We start from the raw sequence: 16,608 nt of genomic DNA on the forward strand, positions 1-16,608 counted from the left end.
AATAAGACGATGTACAAGAGGCATTATTGTGGAAAAAAACATTTCTCAGCTTTTATTTACATTTGAGCAAAAAGTGTCCAGTCCAAAATTATTCATACCCTTCTCAATAATCAATAGAAAAGCCTTTATTGGCCATTACCACAATCAAACGCTTCCTATAATTGCAGACCAGCTTTTTGCAATTTTTTTACATTTGAGCAAAAAATACAAGATGTTCCGCACTGTGTAAAATCTCAGAGGATGTGGTCGGAAGCCAAAAGTGACACCTGTGCTGGCCAGGAGGATAGTTAGAGAGGTGAAAAAGAATCCAAGGATCACCACCAAGGCCATCCTGGTGAATCTGGGCTCTGCTGGTGGCAATGTCTCAAGGCAGACAATCCAATGGACACTGCACACTGCAGACCAAGGAGGACGCCACTTCTCCAGATAAGGCACACGAAAGCTCACTTGGCCTTTGCAAAAGCTCATCTGGACAAAGAAGAAGACTTCTGGTCTTCTGTGTTATGGTCAGATGAAACAAAAATTGAATTGTTTGGTCACAATGATGTTTTCTTTCATTTGGCATAAAAAAGGAGAAGTCTTCAACCCAAAGAACACCATCCCCACTGTCAAACATGGTGGTGGGAACCTAATGCTTTGGGGGTGTTTTTCCGCCAATGGACCAGGGAACCTAATCACAGTAAACGGCACCATGAAAAAAGAGCATGGTGGATTCTCAACGACAACATCAGGATTCTCAACGACAACATCAGGCAGTCTGCAAAGAAACTTGGCCTTGGGCACCAGTGGACATTTCAGCATGACAATGACCAAAACACACAGCAAAAGTGGTGAAGAAATGGTTAGCAGACAACAACATTAACGTTTTGGAGTGGCCCAGCCAGAGTCCAGACTTAAATCCAATTGAGAATCTGTGGAGGGAGCTAAAGATCAGGGTGATGGCAAGAAGACCCTCCAACCTGAAAGATTTGGAGCTCATTGCTAAAGATGAATGGGCAAAAATACCTGTGGAGACATGCAAAAAGCTGGTCTGCAATTATAGGAAGCGTTTGATTGCTGTAATAGCCAATAAAGGCTTTTCTATTGATTATTGAGAAAGGTATGAATAATGGACTGGACACTTTTTACTCAAATGTAAATAAAAGTTGAGAAATGTTTTTTTTCCCACAATAATGCCTCTTTTTGTACATCGTCTTATTATCTTTTGGGAGACACCTATGTTATTTCCCGTCAAAAAATTACTTGCTGGTTGAATAAAAGTAACTTTAAGTCAAAATTTGCTTGGGGTATGAATAATTATGGGCAGCACTGTATAGGCAATTGGGGGCCCATTTGAGTTATTGCTATATGGCTCCATAATTACTTGTCTACCTGAAAGATTTAGGGAGTCATTTATTATCATTAGTAGAGATGAGTGAATCGAAGCTCACAAAGTGGAATTCAATCCGAATTTCAGTAAAAACTTGATTCGCACCGAAGCCGAATTTCCTCACGCTTCGTGGTAATGAATCACATTTTTTCCTAAAATGGCTGCTGCACGTTTGAGGACATGGAGCAAGGAACTCTGGGAAGCTGGGATCACCCACAATGCCATGCATCTAGCCAATCAGCAGCCATCCAGCCCTGTGAGGTCACAGCCCTATAAATAGCCTCAGCCATCTTAGATTCTGCCATTTACCAGTGTACTTAGTGCAGGGAGAGACGTCAGCAGGCGCTAGGGACAGCGGTAGAAAAAACTTCATTGTGCTAAAAAAAAATATTTACAAGTGCAGGGAAAAATCATTCAAGATGTAGAAAAAGGATACGGAGGAATCATTCCACTGCATTTATGTTGAACAGGGTTCAGTAGGGGAGGTTACATCCTGGGTAATAGGAACAATCCTATTACACCTTACTGCACTGGCTGGGCACCCAAATTGCCATTATACAGCTCTGTAATTCCAGCAAACTGTTCTTATTAGGGTGCAAGTGCTGTGTGATACAGGCATTTACAGGGGTTAGTACAAGGAAATATTTCTACATCTTATTAGCCCTTGTGCGGTCCAGTTATATGTTCTAAAGCATTTTTGGGCTTGTATTAGTGGGGAAAAATGACTTATTAGCCGTTGTGTGGTGAAGTGTGAAAATGACAGCCCTTTTTGTCGTGTATTAGTGGCAAAAATAAAATATATTTGCCGTTCAGCGGTGCAGTTATATGTTCTAAAGCCTTTTGTGACGTGTATTAGTGGAAAAAGAAAAAATATGTTTACCAGTCAGCGGTGCAGTTATATGTTCTAAAGCCCTGTGGTCTCCTCGTGCTGCTGCCACCTCCACACTTTGTCACCTTGCCACTCTGTGGTCTCCTGATGCTGCCGCCACCTCCCCACTGCTATTGTGCCACTCTGTGGCCTCCTCCTGATGCTGCTTCTGCCGCCACCTCCACACTCTGTCATTGTGCCACTCTGTGGCCTCCTGATGCTGCTGCGGCCACCTCCAGACCCTGTCATTGTGCCGCCCTGTGGCCTTCTCATGCTGCTTCCACCACACCACTATGTCATAGGGCCACTCTGTGGACTTCTCATGCTGTTCCCACCCTCCCCACTTCATGACTGGGCCACTATTTTGCCTTTTGGCAGAGTTGGCTTGTGATTTGGTAGCCAAAAGCAGGAGTGGGTACAAAACACAGAAGACATGCAAATATTCCATTCACGTGTCATCTCTGTTTTGGATCCACTCCTGTTTTTTTTGGCATTAGCAATACTGATAGATTACTGACCAAATGCTGACTGATGGAAGGAGGATGCTATTGTTATTGTTATGACGGATCAGAGGAAGGGTAAAATAATCAGAGACGTTGACACAAACTTACTGCTGACACCCTCTCCACTCTGTCGGGGGGCTCTACTTGTATAAGCGTTTAATAGAACAGGTTCTGTAGACATCTATGTGGAATCTGCTGACGACTGTGTAAAAGAAGTGTGCTTCTTCTTGGCGCTAACATTGACCTGTAAGGCTGAGTTCACACTTGAGTTATTTGGTCAGTTTTGACCCCATGACTGCCCAAATAAGTGAAGTGTGCAGTGATTCTAAGAGCGACGCCTGTCATCTACATGTCATACGGACTCACAGTATTGTTTCATTACCACAGCAGACTCCCTATGCGTGTTACTGCAAGGCACAGTGTTCTACACCACTATAGAGGCTCTCTGCAGCCTGGAAATAGCCCTTTTTTAACGAAATTGACCGTGAATAAATTCAGATTGAACCGTATTTTTTCAAAAAATTCGGCGAACCAGCCGAATTGAATTTTTGAAAAATTTGCTAATTTCTAATCATTAGAGATGAGCGAATTTAATAATTTGAAATTCGTTCACCCTTCGTTTACTGGTATAAGCCGAATTGCGTTATGGATTCTGTTACCATGGACCATAACACAATTGTATGACGGAATGCATAACGGAATACCTTTAGAGGCATTCCACTATTCATTCCATCATAATAGAAGTCTATGGGCTGCAAAACAGATCTGTCCCGTTTCCATTATGCAGGAGAGGACACCTTTTACCAGTAAACAAAGCGTGAACGAATTTCATAAGCGGAAATTCGCTCATCTTTATTTATCATATATGTGCCTAAACCGCAGATTCGGTCTCAAAGACATTTGTGGCTATTCTTTTTCCCGCTCATGCCAGGTCTACAAAAGGGGGTGTGACGTGGGCGCGGAAGGGAGCGGGCTGGCTGGCCCATCTCATTTATCATTTTCTAAGCCAATTTTAGGCATAAAAAGGGAGCTGGCGTAGATTTAGACAGGCGGTGGATGCGCCTAAGTTATGTGGAGGCCGGCGCCTCTTTCCTCTGCGCTGCGCACCAGTGTCTCTAATCCCCGTGGCTCAGCACTCAACCATACCAGGGCTGTTCCAAGAGGTAGCAGTCTGGTGGTCCCCTGCAGTGAAGGTCAGATCCCTGTATAGGAGTTAAAGAGTCAATACCAGGGGACCGCTAGGATAACGCACTTAGGTCTAGCCCAAAGTCAAGCCAGTTGACTGCCACAGTGGTTCCACAACCACTTCCTTAACAACTGGCATCAGCTCTTGCTTTGGCTGACTTGGCCATACATGTATTATATGGATGGCCATTCATTTTATTGACTGTCATGTAAGGCTAAGTTCACACTTCAGTTATTTGGTCAGTTATTTCCATCAGTTATTGTGTCCTAAAACCAGGTGCCGGTCAAAAACACAGAACAGGAGGACATGTTTCCATTATACCTTATCTCTCAGTAGGCTTCGCTTCTGGTTTTAGCTAATAATAACTGATGGAAATAACTGACCAAATAAGGGCTCTTTTACATCTGCGTTCTTTTCTTCCGGCATAGAGTTCCGTCGTCGGGGCTCTATGCCGGAAGAATCCTGATCAGTTTTATCCTAATGCATTCTGAATGGAGTGAAATCCGTTCAGGATGCATCAGGATGTCTTCAGTTCCAGACCGGAAAGTTTTTTGGCCGGAGAAAATACTGCAGCATGCTGCGCTTTTTGCTCCGGCCAAAAATCCTGAAGACTTGCCGCAAGGCCGGATCCGGAATTAATGCCCATTGAAAGGCATTGATCCGAATACGGCCTTAAGCTAAACGTCGTTTCGGCGCATTGCCGGATCCGACGTTTAGCTTTTTTAGAGTGGTTACCATGGCTGCCGGGACGCTAAAGTCCCGGCAGCCATGGTAAAGTGTAGTGGGGAGCGGGGGAGCAGCATACTTACCGTCCGTGCGGCTCCCGGGGCGCTCCAGAGTGACGTCAGGGCGCCCCAAGCGCATGGATCACGTGATCGCATGGCACGTCATCCATGCGCATGGGGCGCTCTGACGTCATTCTGGAGCGCCCCGGGAGCCGCACGGACTGTAAGTATGCCGCTCCCCGCTCCTACTATGGCAACCAGGACTTTAATAGCGTCCTGGTTGCCATTTTGAATGCTTTCAGTACACTTGCGTTTTTCCGGATCCGGCGTGTAATTCCGGCAAGTGGAGTACACGCCGGATCTGGACAACGCAAGTGTAAAAGAGGCCTAACTGATGTTTGAACTGGGCCTAATACTATGTTTCCCCGACTGAGTGTTATCAGAAGTAGAGAACAATTAGTGCAGATACATGAGCTGTGGACACTGATTTACACCAAGCATGTCACTTCATGATTGTGCAACATGGGGTATTCCAGGAAGTACACTTCAAGGCATTCTTTTTTCTGCTGAGGAGGAGTAAGTTGGAGATAGCAAACAGGTAAACCCAGATTTATATGTAAATGTTTCCCATTGAATTCAGCAGGCCATGGTTAATTAAAATGCGGATTGAAAGCAACAATGAACTGTAAGGTTAACATTATAAATGGCTTAAGAGTATTTAAAGGTTATTTAAAGTTTGAAAATGAGTCGTCAAACTGCAGCATACACATTGGGGGAGATTTACTAACCAAAATGCATCATAATTATGGTACAACATGTGCTACAAAGCTGGCATATGTGCTTTGAACTTTATTCACAGAAACAAAAAAGATTGTGTCAGCAGATAAGAACCATTTGGCCCATCTAGTCTGCCCAATTTACTGAATACTATGGATAGCCCTTGGCCCTATCTTATATGTGAACTAGCGGCAAGACGGATCTTACAGACTGTTCTCCCGCCGGAACAGCCTGACGGACTCCCCTACCGCTAGTGTGAAAGTACCCTAAGACTGATTATGACTTTCTTTATGGCGCCCCTTATCTTTTTGTACTTTGTTATTCTTGATAGATAATAAAGAGGCGCTGTCACCTCTCCTGACATGTCTGTTTTAGTAAATGACTGTATTCTCTGCAACTTTGTTTATAACTCTGTTGTGCCATTCCCTTTATTTGTACTAGAAACAAATGAATGACTTGGAAATGGGGTATTGCCAGGTGGGAGCGTGTCCCTACACAGATTGACACTGTCCAATGAGTGCTCCCTGTGCAGAACACACCACTTTGACAAAGAGAATGTTCTAGGAGGAATAACAGAGGAATGACAGCATGCAGGGTTCTAATAAAAGAGGCTCAATAATTGCTATATTGTGGGGTTAATACAATTATCTCCTAATGCAAACACTTCAGGAAAGATGACAGGTATTGTTTAAAGAAGCATTTCCAAGCAAATGTAATAATACATAGATATAATTAGCACATTGAAATTCCAAATGTGGAACCAGAATTCAGTTGGGTAAAACTGCTCTGTGCCTATGTGGGACATCTCTCTGACTTGGAACTCCAGTGTAAGGCCTCATGCACACGACCGTTGTGTGCATCCGTGGCCGTTGTGCCGTTTTCCGTTTTTTTTCGCGGACCCATTGACTTTCAATGGGTCCGTGGAAAAATCGGAAAATGCACCGTTTTGCAGCCGAGACCGTGATCCGTGTATCCTGTCCGTCAAAAAAATATGACCTGTCCTATTTTTTTGACGGACAACGGTTCACGGACCCATTCAAGTCAATGGGTCCGTGAAAGAACACGGATGCACACAAGATTGGCATCCATCCGTGATCCGTGGCCGTAGGTTACTTTCATACAGACGGATCCGAAGATCCGTCTGCATAAAAGCTTTTTCAGAGGTGAGTTTTCACTTCGTGAAAACTCAGATCCGACAGTATATTCTAACACAGAGGCGATCCCATGGTGATGGGGACGCTTCAGGTTAGAATATAGTAAAAGAACTGTGTACATGACTGCCCCCTGCTGCCTGGTAGGTGCTGCCAGGCAGCAGGGGGCAGACCCCCCCCCCTCCGCCCCTGTAGTTAACACATTGGTGGCCAGTGCGGCCGCCCCCCCCCCCTCCCTCCCTCCCCTGTAGTTAACTTGTTGGTAGCCAGCCCCCCCCCTCCCTCCCCTGTAATTAACTCGTTGGTAGCCAGTGGGCCCCCCTCCCTCCCCTGTAGTTAACTTGTTGGTAGACAGCCCCCCCTCCCTCCCCTGTAGTTAACTCATTGGTGTCCAGTGGGCCCCCCCTACCTCCATTGTAGTTAACTCGTTGGTGGCCAGTGGGCCCTCTCCCCTCCCTCCCCCTCCTAATTAAAATCTCCCCCCTATCATTGGTGGCAGTGGAGAGTACCGATCGGAGTCCCAGTTTAATCGCTGGGGCTCCGATCGGTAACCATGGCAACCGGGACGCTACTGCAGTCCCGGTTGCCATGGTTACTTAGCAATTTGTAGAAGCATCATACTTACCTGCGAGCAGCGATGTCTGTGTCCGGCCGGGAGCTCCTCCTACTGGTAAGTGACAGGTGCAGTGCGGTGCATTGCCTAATGATCTGTCACTTACCAGTAGGAGGAGCTCCCGGCCGGACACAGACATCGCAGCTCGCAGGTAAGTATGAAGCTTCTACAAATTGCTGCAGTAGTGTCCCGGTTGCCATGGTTACTGATCGGAGCCCCAGCGATTAAACTGGGACTCCGATCGGTACTCTCCACTGCCACCAATGATAAGGGGGGGGGAGATTTTAATTAGGAGGGGGAGGGAGGGGAGAGGGCCCACTGGACACCAATGAGTTAACTACAGGGGAGGGAGGGGGGGCTGGCTACCAACAAGTTAACTACAGGGGAGGGAGGGGGGCCCACTGGCCACCAATGAGTTAACTACAGGGGAGGGAGGGGGGGGGGGCTGGCTACCAATGAGTTAACTACAGGGGAGGGAGGGGGGGCCCACTGGCCACCAATGAGTTAACTACAGGGGAGGGAGGGGTGGCCAGCCGCACTGGTCACCAATGAGTTAACTACAGGGGGGGGGGGCGGCCGCACTGGCCACCAATGAGTTAAAAACAGGGGGCAGTCATGTACACAGTTTTTCAGTATATTCTAACCTGAAGCGTCCCCATCACCATGGGAACGCCTCTGTGTTAGAATATACTGTCGGATCTGAGTTTCACAATCTAGCTCATATCCGACAGTATATTCTAACATAGAGGCGTTCCCATGGTGAATATACCATCGGATTGGAGAAAACTCTGATCCGATGGTATAAAAGGGACTCCTGACTTTAGATTAAAAGTCAATGGGGACGGATCCGTTTGCAATTGCACCATATTGTGTCAACGTCAAACGGATCCGTCCCCATTGACTTGCATTGTAATTCAGGACGGATCCGTTTGGCTCCGCACGGCCAGGCAGACACCAAAACGACTTTTTTTTCATGTCAGTGGATCCTCCAAAAATCAAGGAAGACCCACGGACGAAAAAATGGTCACGGATCACGGACCTACGGACCCCGTTTTTGCGGACCGTGAAAAAATATTGTTGTGGCCTAAAAAAAAGACATGTCCATCCAGAGCAATATTTCACAGACCTATTTGATCAAGAGAAACGCAATGCAAAGCTCAGAAAGGACTGTAGCCAATTCTGAATGGAACTTGCCAGGGCCCAACATTTGAGGTGCCAATGGTACAATAAAGTGGGCATGGTGCCATTTGACTTCTGCTGGCTCTATAGGAAATGTGCGTGACTTAAAGGGCTTGTCTCACCACAGATTAACTCTTTGACATGATAGTTGGCTTCAGGGACAGTCAGCAAACAGCTGATTTTGCCCTGGGACAATGTGGCCAACTGCTCATGAAAATGTATTAATGGATGGATGGCTCAAGTCCAACAAAGAAGGAGCTTTCCACTCTGGCTCATAGAGAGGGCATCCTCTCCTGGGAACTCCCTCAGTAATGTTCATAAGGGTTCACCAGGGGCATACGCTAGCCATAGACCCTACCTGGAAAATTCATGGTGGGCTGAAGCCCAGTAGGCCACGGAGTCCCCATGCATAGTCATGTGCAGGGTACATAACTCTCTGCAGGTCCCCATTCTAGATTCAACTATATCGCTGTCTGAAGGACAGGAGCCCATGGTTTCCTGTCCCATTATTCATCCTCATAGGCCTCACGTCTAGTTTAGTAGATCTGCGGCCTATAAGGCAGTACATCGCCGCAGGCGGTTGCGAAGCGATTATATTATTATAGTCGTTTGGGTCTCAGGTGTTGTGATAATGTCATCCCGACCACCTGCATTACAGAAGCCACTAAGGAAGGGACTTTTTTTTTTTTAGCTTGGGCATTTCTGGCAGCAGTATAGGGGGCATTACTGGGGTCATATAAAAGGCATTGTTCACTGGGGGCAGTAGAAGGGGCACTCTTCACTTGGGACACTAGAGGGGGCATTGCTGGAAGAACTATAGGGGGCATTAGTTACTGGGGGCACTGTAGGGTGGCATTATCAGCAGCAATATAGCAGGGGTGGCCAATCTGCAGCTCCCCAGCTGCTGTAAAACTACAACTCCCACCATTGCCTGCTATAGACTGATAGCTGTAGGCAGTGTGGGCATGCTGGGCGTTGTAGTTTTTCAACAGCTGGAGAGCCTCAAGTGGGCCGTCCCTGCACTATAGGAAGCATTAGTCACTGAGGGGAGTATACAGGGCATCACTGCCAACACTATAAGGGGCATTACTGGCAGCACTATAGGAGGCATTAGTCAATGAGGGTATTATAGAGGGTATTACTGGCAGAATTATAGGGGATATTACTTCCTGTGGCCACTATGGGAGAATTTGTAATACTAGGCACACTATAGGGGGCACTACTGGGGTATTTTGTAATACTTGGGGCACTATAGGGAAATTAGTAATACTGGGGGCAATTTAAAAGACATTATTATTACTGGGACACTATAAGGCTACTTTCACACTAGCAGCAGCCTTCTCCGGCAGGCTGTTCCGGTGGGTGAACAGCCTGCCAGATCTGTGCTTTCCCTTGTGCACGCGTGCTGCCGGAGGTTCGCTCCGGCCCCATTGACTATAATGGGGGTGGTCCGGAGTTCCGGTGGCAGCACGGCAAACATGCCGAAAGGCGGGCGGAATAAAACTACGGCACCCACCGGAACAGCCTGCCGGATAAGGCTGCTGCTAGTGTGAAAGTAGCCTAAGGGACATAATTAATGCTGCGGGCACTATAGGGATATTATTATTATTAATGGAGACATTTTAGGGGGCATTGTTATGAGTGGGGGCACAATTTTTTCTGCAGTAAAGTATTTGGAAGCATTGGGGGGCTGAGCAGGAACAGTATTGGGGGTGGCAGCAGGATGACCCTATAGGGGTAGGGAGGATGATGGAAAAGTGAAGAATCTAAGATGTCTGTGTAACACACTCTGTAGACATGGCTGAAAGAAGTCGTCATGGTGGTCTTGACCAAATGGAGAAGAGGAAAAAAGAGAACGTGTACATCAGAGGAGACGTCACTGGATGTTAGAGGTATATAGTGCTGTATTTTCCTGTATGACCAGGCAGAATGTTGACAGCAGGGCTGGCTCGCTCCTGCAGCCTGTGTCTCACCTCCTCAGACCCCTCCTGCGTAACCAAATTAGACAATTGGAGAAGAAGGAAGAGAACAGAATATGGCACTGTAGTATTTGGTTCTGCTGGGGCAGTATATTGTGCTGCAATGTGATGTTTGGCTCTGCTGGGGCAGTATATTGTGCTGCATTGTGATGTTTGGCTCTGCTGGGGCGGTATATTGTGGTGCAATTTAATAATTTGGTTCTGCTGCAACTCTATGGTATTGCTTGCCCCTCCTACTTGTGTTGGCCCTCCCCACTCCTGTTGGCCCCACCTTCTGTCAATATAGAGCCCCCTACAACAACTTTTATATTTTTTTCCAGGTGAATTATTTCCCCGTTCACCCCTGGGGTTTACACACTGCATGAAAATATTACGCTATTTAACCAATTACACAATGGTTTACATTTACTAAGGTAAGTGCACCTAGACTTTAGCTCAAATTGCACCAAAATGTGGCACAGTTTGGCGCATCTAGGTTTGCAGACAGCTCTGCAACTATTCAAACATGAGGCCGCGGCTTGGCTTTATAAAAAAGGGGCACGGCCTAATATGCGACATTTTGCTCCAAAACTGCACCACAAATCTGGAGTAAAATGTTGAGTCAAAGTAAGCTAACCAATAGTGATAAATGTGCTGTCTACATCTTTTGCGGACCCATTGAAATTAATGTTTCCGTATACAGACCGTATAATCAAAATACGGTCCGTATACGGAACGCAAAAAGCGTTAGTGTGCATGAGCCCTAAAGCAGGGTATGCAATCTCTGACGCTCCCAGCATGCATACTTGCTCTTCTCTTCTCAGAACACCCATAGAAATGAATAGAGCATGCTGGGAATTGTAGTTTCACAACAGCTGGAGTGCCCAGGGTTGCTGACCCCTGAATAGGATTAACAAATCTGCCCCAATGTGTTAACCCGGCCTTAAGTTGACAGGGTGTCATCTTGATAAAAATTCAAGTAGAAATCTTTAAAATGAGAGAAATAAGAAAGTTAACATCAGATATTCTGAATGTATCACATATGACATACAATAATTATACAAGAAAATCACCCATACCACGTTACTAATGTATTAAAATAAAATAAGAAAAAACTGTCTAGTGGAATCTTTGCATAGACTTGTAGAAGAACGGTGGATATGACCTTAGTGTAGTGAATGTCACAAGGAAATACAGTGTAGTAATCACATGACAGGAGGTCACCCTCCCCAGTGTCTCCAGCTGGACTACCATTTATGGTCTGATCTCTAGTAAGGAAATGCTTTCCTAGAATCAGCTCCACCTCTAACCTTTCCCTTATGTTTCATATCAGGCAGTGCTATCTAAGTGTTGAGTTGACTGCCATCTAGTGGAAAGATTAGAAATAACATTTTACTGGTGGGAATTGCAGCCACATTTCTAGTGAACTACCTGTGAAGAGAAAAAGAGCAGCAGAAAACATTTTGGGGGTCATTTACTAAGGCCACCTTTTTATGTCGGTCTTAGTTTTCCCCTCTGTGCTACCGTCAGTCTTAGTTTTCCCCTCTGTGCTACCGTCAGTCTTAGTTTTCCCCTCTGTGCTACCGTCAGTCTTAGTTTTCCCCTCTGTGCTACCGTTAGATACGTCTTATTTATGACGAGGCTTGTGCTCCGTGCGTCTGGGGTAAAACTATGCCAACCCTGGCTGGTGTAGTTTTTAGCTGACATTTGCTCCTGTTTCCAGGCATAAATGTTAGTAAATTTGTCGAGGATGGAGTCCCAGCCCTGGAACACCCTCTGCCCCTATTACGCCCAACTGGCGAACATGGCACAAAACCGTCCGTGTGACAATATATTGTCACATGGCCGGACATAAAAGGTTGATAAATAACCCCCTTTATTGCTGCAGCAGCTCAGGATATGTATTGACTGTATTAAATTATATTTTCAATAAATAGCATTTTCAGCATTAAAGGGGTTGTCCAGGTTCAGAGCTGAACCTGGACATACCTCCATTTTCACCCCGGCAGCCCCCCTGACATGAGCATCGGAGCAGTTCATGCTCCGATGCTCTCCTTTGCCCTGCGCTAAATTGCACAGGGCAAAGGCATTTTTCTGAGTTCCGGTGACGTACCGGGGCTCTCTATGGGGCTGACAGGAAGCCCGGTGACGTCACCGGCTCTGAGGGGCGGGCTTTAGCTCTGCCCTAGCCGTTTTACTGGCTAGGGCAGAGCCAAATCCCGCCCATCAGTCACCGAACACACCGGAAGTTACCGCCCGGCAGTGTGTTATTGAAAACACAAGAGCCTGTGCCCTGCGCGATCTAGCGAGATGCTCCGATGCTAGGCTCAGGGGGGCTGCCGGGGTGAAAATAAGGGTAAGTCCGGGTTCAGCTCTGAACCCGGACAACCCCTTTAAAGCCATGTCCCATAAAGTACCAACATCATTTTCCTGATGCAAAAGGGGCAAAATCTGGGTCATGCAATAGTCATGTACCATTCGAGTGCATGCACTACTTCTTTGCGGTGTGGATCTTTGGATGCGGATTGTGGATCCTATTCAAGTGAATAGGTCCATGTCCACAAACGGCGACCAAGCGGGCGGTGCCCGTGCATTGCAGACCTCAATTTGCGGTCTGCAGTACGTGCAATGACACCTACCAGTACGATATTTGCTTCTTGTAATAGGGTCTTCAGGGAGCAACTACCATGGAAATCACTGACCAAAACAATTACATATGAGGGCTCATGCCCACAGCCATAGTTGTTTTGGTGGTCTGCAAGTTGCAGATCCTCAAAACACGGATACCAGCCACGTGCTTTCCACATTTTGCAGAACGGAACATCCTGTCCTGCATAGAATTCTTCTATCTGTAAAACAGACAAGAATAGAACATGTTCTATTTTTTTTTTTAGAACTGTGGAACGGACATACGGATGCTGACAGCACACAGTGTGCTGTCCTCATCTTTTGCGGCCCCAATGAAGTGACTAGCATAGCTGCCAACTGTCCCGATTTTCAGAGTCAGTTCCGGCAAATTCGCGTCCAAACACGAAAAATGGGCCGGGCTAAAGCAAACCCCAAAATGGTTGTTTATGGGCAGGGCGTTCCCAGGCGTGGCTTATATGCCCCGATTTTACCAACTCAAATCTTGGTAAGTATGGAATGGGTCCGCATCCGCCCACAAAAATGCTGATTGGATGCGGACAACAATACGGTCATGTGCATGAGCCCTAAGGCATAAGGGTACAGCCATATGGTCAGGTTTCTGCATGCAGTTTTGGGAGTCAATATCAGCTCATAAAAGGAGAGAAAGTTTAAAAGACAGATACCATTCTCCTCTTTTTTAATTCACTTCTGTTTTTTGCTACCAAAACTGCATTCAGAAACCTGATTGTGTGGCCAGACCTTAATAAAGATATAAAAAAAACACATTTGAAAAGAAGCAATCCTGCTGCTACTCCCAATACTGTGCCCATTGTGCACCCCTAAGCCCACAAACACTATATTGTCAGAAATAACAGTGCCATACAGATAGTACCCATAGCAACAGTGCTCCCAGACTGCCCTCATTAGTAATAGTGCTCCCAATAGTGATAATACTCCCCAAGAGTGCCCCCATGACTAGCAATGCCCTACATAATGTGCTTAATAATAATAATAATAATGCTCCCACAGTAGCTCAGTAGTAATAATATAACCAAAGTGATCCCAGTATTTATAAAGGCCCTCCTGCAGTGCCCCCTCTAGTTCTAATGCCCCCCTGTAGTTATAACTCCCCTGGGGTGCACTCTTTATTATAATGCTTCCAGTGGTGCCAATATATAATGCTCCTCCGTCCCCCATAGTGCCAGTATGTAGATATTGTTCCCCTTGTAGTGCCAGTAGGTAAAGCCCTTCCTCTGTAGTGCCAGTATATAATACTTCATGCCCAGGGGCGTAGCTATAGGGGGTGCAGAGGGGTTCAAAAACCCTTGTGCCACATAAGAAGACACTGGTATTAGAGAAAGTGCATTCTGGTCAAGTTACCCCTCTGGCTGGGGTTAGGGTCAAGAATTTGGTGGGGAAGGTGTTGCTGTTTCATAATTTGCCTCAGCCAATAGAAAGGCTATGTGCTCCTTAGCCCCTGGCCACAAAGCACAGAGGGAAGGGGGGCCCAAGCTGAACTCTTGCACCCGGGCCCATGAGCCTTTAGCTATGCCCCTCTGTAATACCAGTATATATATATATATATATATATATATATATATATATATACAGGGAGTGCAGAATTATTAGGCAAGTTGTATTTTTGAGGATTAATTTTATTATTGAACAACCATGTTCTCAATGAACCCAAAAAAACTCATTAATATCAAAGCTGAATATTTTTGGAAGTAGTTTTTAGTTTGTTTTTAGTTTTAGCTATTTTAGGGGGATATCTGTGTGTGCAGGTGACTATTACTGTGCATAATTATTAGGCAACTTAACAAAAAACAAATATATACCCATTTCAATTATTTATTTTTACCAGTGAAACCCATATAACATCTCAACATTCACAAATATACATTTCTGACATTCAAAAACAAAACAAAAACAAATCAGTGACCAATATAGCCACCTTTCTTTGCAAGGACACTCAAAAGCCTGCCATCCATGGATTCTATCAGTGTTTTGATCTGTTCACCATCAACATTGCGTGCAGCAGCAACCACAGCCTCCCAGACACTGTTCAGAGAGGTGTACTGTTTTCCCTCCTTGTAAATCTCACATTTGATGATGGACCACAGGTTCTCAATGGGGTTCAGATCAGGTGAACAAGGAGGCCATGTCATTAGATTTTCTTCTTTTATACCCTTTCTTGCCAGCCACGCTGTGGAGTACTTGGACGCGTGTGATGGAGCATTGTCCTGCATGAAAATCATGTTTTTCTTGAAGGATGCAGACTTCTTCCTGTACCACTGCTTGAAGAAGGTGTCTTCCTGAAACTGGCAGTAGGACTGGGAGTTGAGCTTGACTCCATCCTCAACCCGAAAAGGCCCCACAAGCTCATCTTTGATGATACCAGCCCAAACCAGTACTCCACCTCCACCTTGCTGGCGTCTGAGTCGGACTGGAGCTCTCTGCCCTTTACCAATCCAGCCACGGGCCCATCCATCTGGCCCATCAAGACTCACTCTCATTTTATCAGTCCATAAAAGCTTAGAAAAATCAGTCTTGAGATATTTCTTGGCCCAGTCTTGACGTTTCAGCTTGTGTGTCTTGTTCAGTGGTGGTCGTCTTTCAGCCTTTCTTACCTTGGCCATGTCTCTGAGTATTGCACACCTTGTGCTTTTGGGCACTCCAGTGATGTTGCAGCTCTGAAATATGGCCAAACTGGTGGCAAGTGGCATCTTGGCAGCTGCACGCTTGACTTTTCTCAGTTCATGGGCAGTTATTTTGCGCCTTGGTTTTTCCACACGCTTCTTGCGACCCTGTTGACTATTTTGAATGAAACGCTTGATTGTTCAATGATCACGCTTCAGAAGCTAGATATCTCACTATTTTTGACTTTTCTGAGCCTGTCAAGTCCTTCTTTTGACCCATTTTGCCAAAGGAAAGTAAGTTGCCTAATAATTATGCACACCTGATATAGGGTGTTGATGTCATTAGACCACACCCCTTCTCATTACAGAGATGCACATCACCTAATATGCTTAATTGGTAGTAGGCTTTCGAGCCTATACAGCTTGGAGTAAGACAACATGCATAAAGAGGATGATGTGGTCAAAATACTCATTTGCCTAATAATTCTGCACTCCCTGTATATATATATATATATATATATATATATATAAATGCTTCTCCTGTAGTGCCAGTATATAATACTCCATGCCCCCCTGTAATACCAGTATATATATAATGCTTCTCCTGTAGTGCCAGTATATAATGCTCCTCCATGCCCCCCTGTAGTGTCAGATTATGTATATATATATGTATGTGTGTGTGTGTGTTCGGTGGCAGGGGGTTGGGCAAGTTTTTAGGGAGACTCCGATGGTTTTAATCCGGTGAAAAAAGGGCCCTTGCTCTGTTATGTGGCCTGTTCCTATTGCCAAATTAAAATCATATGGGCCCAAATTGCATTGGTTGTACCACTGGCGGCTGTGGTGACTAGGCATATATATATTTTTTTATTTATGTCAGGGTCCTTGGCTCCAAGGACAATGTAACCTAAAGTCCAGGGGCGGGCTGCAGCGGTTAGCAGGCCTACACTGTGGAAGCTGTGTAGCCGTGCGGCTTAAAGGGACACTGACAGGCCCTATAAACATATTTAGTTAT

Source organism: Bufo gargarizans, chromosome 9 (assembly GCF_014858855.1).
Source record: "Bufo gargarizans isolate SCDJY-AF-19 chromosome 9, ASM1485885v1, whole genome shotgun sequence".
In the NCBI taxonomy this organism is placed as follows: domain Eukaryota; kingdom Metazoa; phylum Chordata; class Amphibia; order Anura; family Bufonidae; genus Bufo; species Bufo gargarizans.